At 28.4% G+C, this 13,939-nt stretch overlaps 1 long non-coding RNA gene across 1 annotated transcript; it reads left to right on the forward strand.

Annotated features, from left to right (window-relative positions):
- The first annotated feature begins 2,126 nt into the window (after positions 1-2,126).
- On the forward strand, positions 2,127-5,099 carry LOC146911935 (uncharacterized). The gene is made up of 4 exons (XR_015014921.1): positions 2,127-2,182; positions 3,158-3,249; positions 3,606-3,637; positions 4,821-5,099. It is a non-coding gene; the product is annotated as an uncharacterized LOC146911935 (long non-coding RNA).
- The last annotated feature ends 8,840 nt before the right edge of the window (positions 5,100-13,939 follow it).

Below are 13,939 nucleotides of genomic sequence, written 5' to 3' on the forward strand. Positions count from 1 at the left end.
ACGTGACAACTTAGTCGTAAGAGACTTGACCTTATAAACCTAAAGAACAAAGTTTCTTGGTGTTTTTAGCCTTTATCTTTGCTTTTGCATTTTATTTCGGTATATAACTATAGAGCGAATTCTTGATACATGATACTCTCCCCGTCTTAAAATAATTGTCTCATTAATATTTTTTCTTTGTCTCGAAATAATTGTCACTTTAAAATATAAATGCAGCATTTATTATTTTTTTCTATTATTATACTTTTATTTATTAAATTTCATCCAACTTAATTACTCCACTAACTACAATTAATAAATGTATTTTAGTAAATTATATTAATTTTATCATTAAAATCAACACAATTAATTTTTTTTAAATCGTACACAAACTTTAAACGACTATTATTTTGAGACAGAGAAATTAACATTTATAAATTTTCAAGAATTTGTGGAACCAACAATTGAAACTGCTTTTCAATTTTGCGTTGACCAAGGTGCCCGCCGCATTACTATCAATCCATCTTTTCTCAATCATGGAAAACAATGTAGATTCGCATACAAAGTAACACATATGATTGATTATACGCATATGATTGATTATGATTGATTGATCGTGTAAAACTTTTAAAATGAATTGCGTATCAAAATCAAACTCGTTGAAAATATCTCGAAAGCTCAAACATAATCCTAATAAGGTCACATCATGAAGGATATTCCTTCCTTGAGTGCAGAGGCAGCAAAGCAACACCTTGATGTGTCATACATTGTCACTAGCACTGCACCCCTTGTACTTCACGAGTGACTTGAGGTATAAATTCTCTTAATTTATTTCATTTTTATATTAACTCAAACTTACCTATCTTAAGTTGAATTAGTTGAAGCATTTGCTGGAAGATATTGATCTGTTTTCAAATTTAAAGTTTGAATCTATTTTTTTCACTTTAATTGTCCATTGTAATTCCAAAGCTTTTGCTACGTTATCCTAATAATAATAAGGTACTATAAGGAGGGGTGGGTACGAGTGTTGGGCTCGAAGCTCTATACTTAGGAATATTTATGTGCGTAAATTAGCAATTAAGTTCTCTTCAACTCCAAAAAAAAAGTTTTTGTGTTTATGTTAATTTACAAGTGATACCAGCAAGAAATGATTGTTGTTTTGTGGTGACAAACTACTTTTAAGCTTAGTGCTTTGTACACTTCAATCAAATCGATAAGTTTTTTAACTATCTTTTTTATTTTATCCATGAGTTACATTTGTTTGAGATTAATATTTCTCCTTGATTTATTATATTTGTAATAATTCTATATGGGAAATGTTAACTTGTGCCCTTAAGGCACAAGTTTAGAAACCAAATGTAGAAACTTATTTTTGAAGATTGTGCATTCAATGTCTTGAAAAGTTAAAAACTTATTTTTTCAATACAACACACATATTTTAATTCTTTTTTTAGATGTGCCCTAAGGGCACAAGTTAACATGACCCATTCTATATATAATCTTTCAAGCAATGTGAATAGCAATGGCTTGAAAATCAAGTACATATTTGTGCCCTAAAGCTATAAATACACTAGTACTATATATGTGTGATGTCACAAGGTGATTGAGTTCTGAAACCCTACACGTGCCAAACTTTCCATAAGTGGAAATGGTAGAATTGGGGGAGGCTCGGGTCATAGAGAGAGTTTCCTTCCCTTCAATAATCCTTAATTATTATTATTAATTAATCCTCTTATTATCACAATTTCCAAAATACCCTTCTCTTTAGTATTTAATCACTAATTTATCAAATTATTAAGATTCTTTTTTCCTGTCACACCCTTAATTTATCATGTTACACCTAAAACTCTATTAATATTTTATAGGCTAAATTGCAGTTTTGGTCCTACTATTTTTAAAATTTCTCAATTTTGGTCCCCTTATTTTTAAATCAGCAATTTTAGTCCCCCTATTTTGTGAAATTCAGAAATTAAACTCATCCCTTGCCACTTGTGCTGATGTGGTGCATTAATATATGATGTGGCATTTTCTATTTTAAATAACAAGTGCCACGTCAGAATATATTTAAAACTATAAATAATTTTACAAAATAATTAACTTTTAATTTTTTTTTTGAAGAATTAACTATTAATAATTTTACAAAATATCAAGAAGGATTGTCTTGATTTAACTACATATGCGTGGGTATAATCACTACTTGAAGGTATATACAATTACTTTTATCTATTTTCTGTTGGATGTGTAATTTGATGATTTTTTTAGATTGGTCTTTTGTTGAATATGAGATTTGGTTTTTTTTTAGATTAGTCTTTTGATGAATGTGTACTTTTGAAAATCTATTTTCTGATGAACATGTACTTTGAAATGTGAATTGATTGAGATTAAGTTTATGCTATGTGAAATGTTACTATGATTTTTAGCTTTAATTATGTTACTCTCAACACTTTTGAAGTAATACTAATAATGTTGCATAGAAACCTTTGTATAAGTTATGTGATTATGGCAATTTAGCTGTTCAACTTTACTAGATCACAGTTACAATACCAAGCAAGTGGGGGTTGGTCTTAGTATCAATTTAATGTTAGGAAATGACATAGCCCTTCAATTGAACTATTGTGCAACAGAAAATCAAGTCATATGCCATCTAAAATGGGTATTTGTATATAATGTTGTACATCTTGAGTTTGAGCAAATCGGTGCTTTAGTTTATAGTGATTTAGAACTATAAGTGATTGAATGAGTGACCTTTGCACGTCATTGAGTGGCCATTTTCTGCTGTTTTTTAGGCTTCTCTACTATAGGTGCAATATTTGTTTGTTCATAAAGCATACTAATTTTCAAAATTATATGGATGCATCCTTCAAAATTTGAGATATTTTTGGTTCTATACATTGATATTTTGTTCTTTTGGGATTCTGATTTTTTGGTTGTTTGTAGAGTTTACATATCATATACTACTGTGTATCTTTTATAAGCTAATAAATTAATTTGGTATCAACATTGCTAATGCAAAATTATTTATTATCCAGAATTATTTTCTAGGATTATGAGTAGTTTTTTAAGAGAACAACATAGACATGTTCAAGTGAATTTTATATGATCATTTGAAATTTTCTCCAGTAATATAAGGTTATTGATTTTCGTATTTTGGTATTGATTTTATGCATTTTTTTTGCAGCAAATCCTGAAGTACACTGATTTTGTTAGTTACGTGAATGTGTAGATTTATTCAAAGGAATGGAAATGAAGGGTTTATTAGATATGACTCAGGTACGTGCAAATTTTTAGTACGTACATCTTGATCTCTGGTAATTTTGTTCCATAAGGTATGTTATTTTCATGAAAATGAAATTTGTTTTGTTCTCAATCATGTGATTTTATTTTAATTATTTCTTTATTTCAGAATTGTGCTTCTTCGATTATGGTGTTTGATGTAAAAAATGAATGGTTTGCATTTCATTTACATTTTGCATTTAATTTTTTCATTGTTATAGTGAGCGCTCTAAATGTTTGAGGAAATGTCTCAATATGTATTAAGTAGGATTCGTCTTGCTTCAATTATATTCCTATTTGTATTTCATTAATTGAGATTCTAAATTACGTTTTTCTCTAATATTACTTGGCAGGCTCAGAGTTGTTGATGAAGGTTAGGAATGAGGTAAGTCTTTTGATCAGTTGCCTACAAAATGTCCGTCTATGTATAGTTCTAAGAGAATTCAGAACTAGGTTTTGTTTATTTGTTGCTTGATTGTATGTAAATTTGAAGGTTAAATTTGAAGTCTCTCTTTTTGAAAACTTAGATTATACTCCCTCTGTTCCTTTATAATTGTCACATTTTGACTTTTTACACAAACCAAGACACTAAATGTATTTCACTACTTTTGATACAATAACTTATGTTTTGCCTATAATATCCTTAATTATTTAATATCATATTTCATATATTTCTCTCTCTACAATAAATTACTAAGGGCGTTATAGGAAAAACACAATTTAATGTTACATTGAACTTTGAAAGTGACAGTTAATAAGAAACAAAAAAATTCTGAAAAAGTGACAGTTATAAAGGAACGGAGGGAGTAATACTTAATTATGATCGAAGATTCACATGGTATAACATTAATAATGCCAAACATTTCAAACTGCTCATACAAGATTCTTCTTTCTAATGTCATGAGCTTAAGCTTTTGTAAAATTCTATTATTACATTTTTATAATGTGTTATATTATTAGCTCTTAATGGCAATCTCATATGACTTTTGATATTCCTTAAAGACTTATGCATCAAATTTTTAACCTGTTTACCATTAATATTTCAAGGCTTTTGGGTATAATAGCATTATTAGGTTATAGTCTTATAACTCTCTTCAAGGTTTTCATTGGACAAAGAGAGGTTATCATTAGTCTTATGTATGCAACAGAGAGATTGACATTATGAGCATAAAGTAGAAAACGTGCAAGTAAGTTTGGCCTCTAACTTGGTTTCTTTTTTAATTTGGTTCAACTATGAGCATATTGTTTTTGAATCCACTTTAAATTCCAAAGCATTTTTTTATCTCAAATTTCTTTTTATTTATTTATTGAAACGACTCATTTTCCATTTACCATGGGATATAGAAAAGCTATGAAAGACAAATATATAGTACAAGAGAACTAAAGTTTTTTGTTTTGCTTAAGGCCATCTGAAAGAGTAAGATAGGTATTGTAACCATCCATAGTTTTCCCTTTTGTTTAAAAAAAATATGTTGTATGTTTTAGAATAACATAGTACAAAGGTTACATACACTTAGTAGATTGTGGAGATATTAAGAAAAGTTCACAATTGAATTCCTATTTTGTAGTCTTTATCTGAGATAAAGTTGGAGCTAAAGAACAAGCAGAGCGACCAAGAGATAAAGTTCAAGGGCAATGCCAAACAAAGACTTTTCTTGATTAATTCTATTGTAGGAGATAAAAAAAAAACTTTTAGAGTTGATTCGTATCATATTCATTTTATTTATTATTATTTTGACAAGAGGGTTGAATTAGACATTCAAGTTAACATTATTTAGTTATTTATAGACTTTAGATAAAGTGATTGTGAGTATTTTGCTCATCTTTGTAAATAATTTTATGATTCATATTCATAATGGCATGGGATCTCGTGTGGGAATAGATAACTTGATAGGTCAGAATTCATGCCGCCACACTCATAGGTCAGAATTGAGAATACCAATTTTGCAAAAGAAGGTTTTTAATGAACATAATATTTTGATTGAGTAATCAAGTAATATGTGTAAATATCTAAAGTGGATTGGCAGGGTCTCTATTATTAGTTACTAATTCTGCAGAAACCAACATTGAACCACTCATTTTAATTTAACACACATTTTGATCATTAGTTGAAATTAGTAATTACGTTTCTCTTCTATTCATTCTATACTCTATAAAAAATGTTGTTTATTATCACAAATTTTAAAATAGTGTCGTGATTTTTTCCCCATTGCCATCGATAATTTGGATGGTCCTAACTAGAGAACATTGATTTGGAACACAAATGCTTTAGAGTTATATGTCAATGTCTAAATTTATGCTAGACATAAGTGAATGTATGAAAAACATATATGCTTTAGAGTTTGAACATCTATTTTCTACTTTTATAAGTGGATTGTTTTTGCTTATAGTCTCTTATTATAATGACAGATAATGAAAATAAGATCAAATGAATTTGTCTATCAATACCACCCAAGTTTCTCAAACAGGATACAAGCTCAAACCAAATCATTAACTAGACTGATTTTATTATTGAAACTGGTGGGACAAGGGAAATTTGACTACAATCACACTTATGACTTATGAGTATGACCAATTTATTTTTCTTTTGTTTAAGAGATTATGTTTGAGGATTAAAATAATAGGCATGCTAATTGTATTAGTATTGGATTACGACCATTTTTAGCTTCATTTCAAATGCTCTATCAAAATATACAGTAACATTCTATGAACTGATTCAAATTAATTCGCATTTATTAAATTTAGAGTGGAAAGTGTCTATATAGGCATGTGTCTATATGTAAGTTCTTGACTAAATATACGATAGACAATTAGGAATAAGATCCACATTGATCCAAACAAAAAAAATTAGTTTATTGTTAAGTTTAATACCAATAATATCAGCCAAATATTTATTAGACTGTAAATGATATGTGAGCATGTCATATGCTTATGAATCTCATGTTTAGCCGAAAATGATCTATAGTTTATATTGAATTTAACAATTTCATCCTTGATTCTAGCTTACATCATCTTTCTTCACTGATTCAATTTTATTGTTTCATTGTGGTTTTTTTTTCTTTTCAAGAACTACTATCTATTTTATCACTTATAGTCCTTATTTCTGATCTATGATTCATAAACATAGCTAAATTGTTTTTGACTGCAATTTAGTTTTTCCATAACAGTTTTCTAACTTCTAAAAGAGATATTATATGGTTTTGCATATACTTGGTGCTATTCATTGTAATTAAAACTTCAATGAATTTTAAACTTAAAAGTATTTCCTATAACGAGTTCTTTTCATTTTTCAGTTTTTTTTCTCTCTTTCAAACTTCTATGAACGTAAAACACTACACGGGAGACTTAGACTAAATCTTCCTCTAGATAGTTTATTTTCAGTCTTCCACTCTCAATAATATGCAAACACTCCCTATTTTGTAGTCCATTAATCCATTAATCCAACAAGATAGTAGTTGTAAACATGTCTTTTCTTCATAATTCAATTAAATTATATGACAAACTTTACCCACAATTCAAACTCAAAATTCAAATATCCACACTTTCAATCTCTCACTCTCTCTTTCTTCTTCTCTCTCTGCATATGACATAAATCATGTATATATTTCAATGCTAACCTAAAACAATCAATATTTCTTCTGCATGGGGGGCTATAAGTATTTGATGGTAGTTTAAAATTTTATATTCCCTAAACATGGGGGGCTATAAGTATTTGATTGAAGTCCAAAATTTCATATTTTTTAAGCATGGGGGCTATAGGTATTTAGTTTATATTTAGTAACCAATGTTGTTTCATGTAACCAATTTGAGTTAATTATATTTTGGTATATTACATTTTAATTTCTATGAATATACATTTTTTGAAGTCGATTAATTACATCATATATTTTGTAATTTTCTATTATATTCATAATCAACATTATAAGAGTTGCTCTCTTTCACCTAAAACCATTGTTTAATTTTGTAGATAAGGGATGATGCATCTATATTTATGAAGGTTTTTTTTCGATTAATTGCTCTTCCAAGTGTCGACTCCTTTTTTGTGTCACTTATAACTTATGTAGTCATTTAATCATTATTGGTCAGGGTTATGTAATTGCTTTAAATTAAATTGAACTATATGTCGTTGGATGACGTCTTTAGTTTCATGATGACAATAACATTTGATTTGTCTAAGAATTGCATTATATGTTTTTAATTTGGTGATATGTTTAGAGTACACTTTTGTTAACACCGCAATATGAGTTTGAATATCTGTAATATGTAGTTTGAATATCTTTGTGTGGTCAATGACTTATATGTATTTTATATATGTTATTTCCTTTGACCTACTTTTATCTTTTACATGTACTTTTTCCATCTAATTATGTTCATTCATTTTAGTTGGTAACAAGAAAAAAGGTAATTTTTAAATGCCAGATTCATATGTCCTATATAGATTCCATGTACAACACTAACTATGTTGTATTTGCCCTTCAAAGTGTCAACTACTTTTGTGTCACTTATAATATATGTAGTCATTAATTATCATTGATCAGGGATATGTAAGTGCTTTAGATTAAATTGAACTATATGTCAAACGATGACATCTTTAATATGATGATGACAACATAATCCGATTTGTCTAACAAATACATTGTACGTTTTTATTTTGGTGATACGTTCAAGGTAATAATTTGTTAACGCCACAAAAAATCTTTGTTCGCCCGTGCGTTGCACGGGTGGAAATACTAGTACAGGAACATATGTGATCATTCGCTCCTAGCCAAAAATAAGAAGTAGAATGCACATAACAAGAGATAACGTACACTATGTATACACTATGAATATTTTATTTAAATTGTCTTGTTTTTGAATTTTAGATAAATTGGTCGAGATGTATAGACACAAGGCTACAATATTGTGGAGCCTGCTCATATACATCGTAATTTTCTTCAATTTGTAGATTTTTTTTTTCTCTCTTCATGTTATGCATGTAATGGTAAAATCAAGATAGAATATGAAATTTTGTTGTAAAAAAAAAAATTAATATGAAATTTGTCTAATCATGGTAGATAAATGCATGAGTTGATAGAATTTGATTTCTTTATTATTATTAGTCTTAGCTAACAAGTGGACTAGGGAAGAAGTGTGCAAAATGTGACAACTTAGTTGTAAGAATTTCTTCGTGCATTTAGCCTTAGCCTTATCTTTGTTTTTGCATTTAATTTAATTTGCATAACTATAGAGTAAATTCTTGATACTTCATAATATTTATAAATTTTTAGGAATTTGTAGAACCATCAATTGGAGGTGCGTTCCATTCTTGCGTTCAATGAAATTTTGGAGCCAATGCAAGAAGGAATAATTTATTTTATCCAATGTTGTCAAAGATTTAAGATGAAATACATAATTTGGGTTGGTTATCACACATGAAATTTATAGTTACGTGAGTGATCAAAATGTTCTTCCGTATGTTTAAATATTCGTAAATTTATTAGAGTTCTAATATTTGTAAGGCCAATGTTAAATTCTTATCTCATTTAGTCTCCATAAACTAAACGTTAATTGAAACTATGATATGGAAGTTTTGGCTAAGAAAATCAAGTCAGCTTAGGTTAAATTAAAGCCAAATTAACCTAAAATCCAACATATTTTCAAGGCACTTATGAACTTGTTTTACAAGAAAGCTTGTCAAATCATCTCAATTTATCTTACATATTAGGTAGTTAGGTTTTAGTTATGATCATAGTTGCTTTGACTTATTCCCATTTTAAGTTGCTTTGACTTATTCTCAAAATTCAAGTTCTTACAATATTTTTTTTTGGTTACAAAGGCAAAGAAAACAGAAAAAAAGCAGGAAAAACAGAAGCAAGAAAAAACTAAGATCTCAGGAAAGGAAGCAAGTCTCTGTGTGTGTGTGTGGGGGGGGGGGGGGGGGGGGGTCTCGTTTCGCAATTGAGTCTGTGCATTGATTGTCAATCAACAAAAAGAAATATTTTAGAAACCTAGTATAGTTTGGTGAATTCATGCTTTATTATTCGAAGAAATCATAAAGATAAAATTAATATATCACTAATTTTAAATTAAACAATCAATTTTAAATATTAGATAAATCACACACATTTAATTTTTTTTCTCATTCTCATGAATTAAATATGAATGTTGCAGGCATGTATTTTAATCACAAACAACAAAACCGACTATATGCATGAACCACCAACATATACTGCAAATAGTACATATTATCTTTGTCGTTCTTCATCTATTAAATATGGCTCTTTGAGTCATGCATGTCATGTAAGAATGAATAATATATACGTTAAAAATACAAAGTGATTGTAAGTTTAAAATCCTATTACATTTATATATTACATATCTATTATCTATCAAATTTTTAAATAAAAACGCCAAAAATTTTGCAACGTTATATTATTTTACGGTTAAATTATAAATTATATTAGCTACCACTTTGAATTTAAGCAAAGACCACCAACAATGTTAATTATTGGCTTAAATATCATTTTTGTCCCTTACCTTATTTTAAAAGTTTATATTAGTCCCTTAACTTTAAACCTTTCAACTTGGTCTCTTAACTTATTTTAAAGATTGCATAAAAAATGATATTTTAAAGGTTTAGTTTGGTCCCCTTAACTATAAAATTGGTCAATTTAGTCCCTTAATTTATGTAAGTTACTGCAATTTGGTCCTTTAACTTGTGTAAGTTAATACAACTTGGTCCCTCAATAGATGGATATGATGATTTTCATAAGTTAAAAGACGAAGTTGCATTAACTTGCATAAGTTAAGAGACAAAATTGAAATTTCAACATAAGTTAAGGAACCATATTAAACAGTTTTAAAGTTAAGGGATAAAACTGAACTTTTAAAATAAGCTAAGGGAGCAAAATGATATTTAAGGTTTAATTATTTATTTGGTCTCTTACTTATCTTCATCAACTCTTTTGTAGTTCTTCTTTTCCTTTTTTTTCTTCTTTTTGCACACTGGCTTAAAATAAAAAACATTTTTGCAAATATATGAGTATAGAATCCTCCAAAAAGAAAACTAAGCACTAAATATTGTTACTACTTTAACTATTAACATATATCATTATAAAGAAATAGTTTGCCTCTAAATATTTTTACGTACCATATATATAGCTAAAAAAATTGAGCGTCCACTAATCCCGACTGTGCTCAGGACCACCACCAATTTCTATTAAAGTATTCATTATCTAATATATTTTTTTACACTTTCTTTTCAGTGAAGTAAGTACCACATCCTCTACCCTATTTATTACACTATTCTTTTTACTTTCAAAAACAAAGATGAATCTGAAATACATTAAATAAATTAAAATAAAAGTACCTAAGACTAAGGAGCATATATAAGAAAAAACTACCAATTGAAAGGAAATATATCATAAATAGACCAAAAATGATATGCAGGTTTTTCCATATATCAATTATATATGTTAAACGTAACAAATAGGTTTTCAAGATATAAATATGCCAAATACATTTTTGGTTTTAAATTTGACAAAAAAATAATGGGTTAATTTTAAGTTTTTTTAATTTTTAAATAGGTTATTTAAGTCGCACAATGTTTACAACCATTTTTCATCAACACTGTCAAACATTGATTTTTTTTTTATTAAAAAATAAAATAAAATAACTCAAAATCAAAATAATAATAATAATAATCTTCATATTCAATCTCAGAGAGATACACCATTTTCACCTTCAACCAACCCAGTAAATCGATGTCTCTTTTACCAACATCATCTACTCGTGTCTCTTTCAGTTCAATCAAATTATCTTTCTCAAACAATATTAATTCCCTCAAACGCAATTAGTCTATAGTCTAGCAGCATTTATGTAATGCCTCCGCTTGGTGGGCATGTAACGCCCGAGGCTGATGAGGGCGGGGAGTGGTCCAGCTGCTGGCATGCTTCTAGGCAAAATTGAATCATATCAGAATGAGAGGGATCCTGAGGCCGTGCAGGTAAGAGACTACATGGTTGATGGAAGGCTTATAAGAATTGTTTGGTACTACCTATATCAACAAGATGCATCTTCTTTTCGGTAGCTCATTCCATAAGAACTCCATAGTTAAGCGTGCTTGACTTGGAGCAATTTTGGGATGGGCGACCTATTGGAAGTTTCCCGGTAAACGTGCGAGTGAGGACAAAACACGCTGAAAAACTCGTATTGGTTTACCACAATTTACTTCACAATTATCACGGGAACATGGCCCTGGGACGTGAGAAAATTTTTGCTTCACAATTATCACGGGAATAGGGCATTGGGACGTGAGAAAAGTGACTCAAATTAAGTAGGCTCCTCTAACTTCTGCTAAATTGTAAGGTTTTCATCTTTTCATGCCACCTTAAACACTCAAATGTAATACGTACACTTTTGTACTTTTCAATATATATATGGAGTTATTTCTTATAAGGTGAGTTTTAGCATGGGGCAATTGTCAAATTGCCCCATCTTAGATCAATTTTATTTTATTTAGGCTTTGTTTGAGAGTTTGGTGGGGAAGAGAGGGGAGGGCTTTGGGGGGTTGGAAATATATAGAAAAATGGACAAAAAATTCACATTTTTTGAAAGAACAGTTTTTTAGAGAATGATAAACTAATACTTATGATTAATATACTTTTAATTTTAAGAATATTATAACAACATAGATTGAAATTGAAAAATTCATATAAACCCTCCATAACCCCCCAAAACCCTCTCCAATACAATTTTTGAGTTCCCCTAAATGAGGGAAATTTTTATTATGAGTAAAAAATTAACCTCCAAAGCGCTCTCTTCCCAATGTCTTCTATTTCTTCCCCTTGCTCCTTCCTTTTTTTCCAAAACCCTCCCCTCCCCTCCAAACTCCCAAACAAAGCCTTAGTATTAGTTGTACACCTTGCATTTTTATATTCCAATTTATAGCCATATTTATTTATAATATATTAGTTTTAATTCTAATTTAATGGGGACTAAAATATTTTGGAGGGACAAAAACATGTCATTTTTTAGAAGAACTAAAAACAAAATTCGCTATATTGATCACGACCAAAAATTTATTTAACCCTAATTAATATTACAAAGTTTTGAGGAAGGGATTAATATTACAAAGTTAGATACAAACTAAATTTATTTCTATATAAATAATGTAGTGTGTGTGTGTGTGTGTATATATATATATATATATATATATATATATATATATATTTACGTTATATATTTTTTAACCCAAATTTAAACATGTCTATATTATCAAATTAAAAAAATTATTGAGAATGAGTTGGACCAATTAAATTTTTAAACGGGGGATTAAAAAATAACGTATTCACAAGTAAATTAATTTAAGTCAAATTATAATTGAGTAGGGCTATAATTGGAATATAAAATGCAGGGTGTACATGTAGTAGCAAATAAAACAAAATTGATCTAAGATGGGGCAATTTGACAATTGTCCCATGCTAAAACCCGCCTTCTTATAAATTGTAACCCATGCTAAAACCCGCCTTCTTATCTATATAATATAAATTTACGGCCGATTCCATAGCCCTTTATGGAAATGTTTTTTCTCCTCCTATTCTTATGACACGTGGCACTCTCATCCTATTCTTTTTTCAAATACTCTCACCACATTCATCCTCACAAAATACTCTCACCACATTCATCCTCACAAATTTGTATTTATTGTTTATGTATAAAAGGAAGTTTTACAATTTCAAATTCTAATATGCTTCAAATTTCAAATCAAACATTTCCTATTCATTCAAAAAATACGAATTCCAAATTATTTTGTGATTTATTTTGTGAAAACGTATGCTTTATATTTGTAAAAATAATTAATTGTTTTTTCTTTCTGCTAAACGTTTCGTATTTTAGAAATACAAATACAAAAGGAAGTTTTACAATTTCAAATTCTAATATGCTTTTTTTGAATAATCAAATAATTTAAATTAATATATTTGAATTCAGATATTAAAATAAAACAAGTAATATCTAATTAAAATACGATTAATGAAATAATTATTTAAATATCAAAGAGATGAAATAATTGATATATGTCAAATAATAAAAATATGATTTGATTTGTCAAAAAAAAATGATTTGATACAAGTGTAACTTTTTAAAATAATTTAATTAGATTTGGTAGTAACCATTAATTTGTTATATAATTTAACTAGATACATTTTACTTGGTACCCAAAAAAATAATATTTGGCTATTTTGTTAAGGTCATGTATGATACAAATATTTACTAGACTAAAAAGTATACGTTATTTTTGTCAAAGGATAAATTCCACCACAATTAAATTTTTTAATAAAACGCCGATTACCGCAAAAAAAAAAAAAAAAAAGAGGACGTAAACCCCATGTTTTTCTTATTAGATATTTCTATTTTTGGTAGAATCGTGTAATTTAATTTTGGTTGAAATACAAAAAGAAAAATATTAAATGCTATTAAATTGGTTCCTCTTTTTTTTTAACGTAAATTGATTCCTCTTTTTTTTGGCAATAATATAAATTGATTCTATTTAATGGTCTTGCTAAAATAAACGTTGAACCTTCCCTAAAAAAATAAAGTAAGCCTTAAACCAAAAAAAAAATTAGGAATTGCTTAATAGCTAAAAAAAATAATATTTCAAGACCTTTCCTCTAAAATCGCAAAAACAGTTTAACAGATTTCACCAATT

This window comes from Medicago sativa, chromosome 6 (genome assembly GCF_051527215.1).
Source record: "Medicago sativa cultivar Bolivia chromosome 6, Bolivia_mono, whole genome shotgun sequence".
In the NCBI taxonomy this organism is placed as follows: domain Eukaryota; kingdom Viridiplantae; phylum Streptophyta; class Magnoliopsida; order Fabales; family Fabaceae; genus Medicago; species Medicago sativa.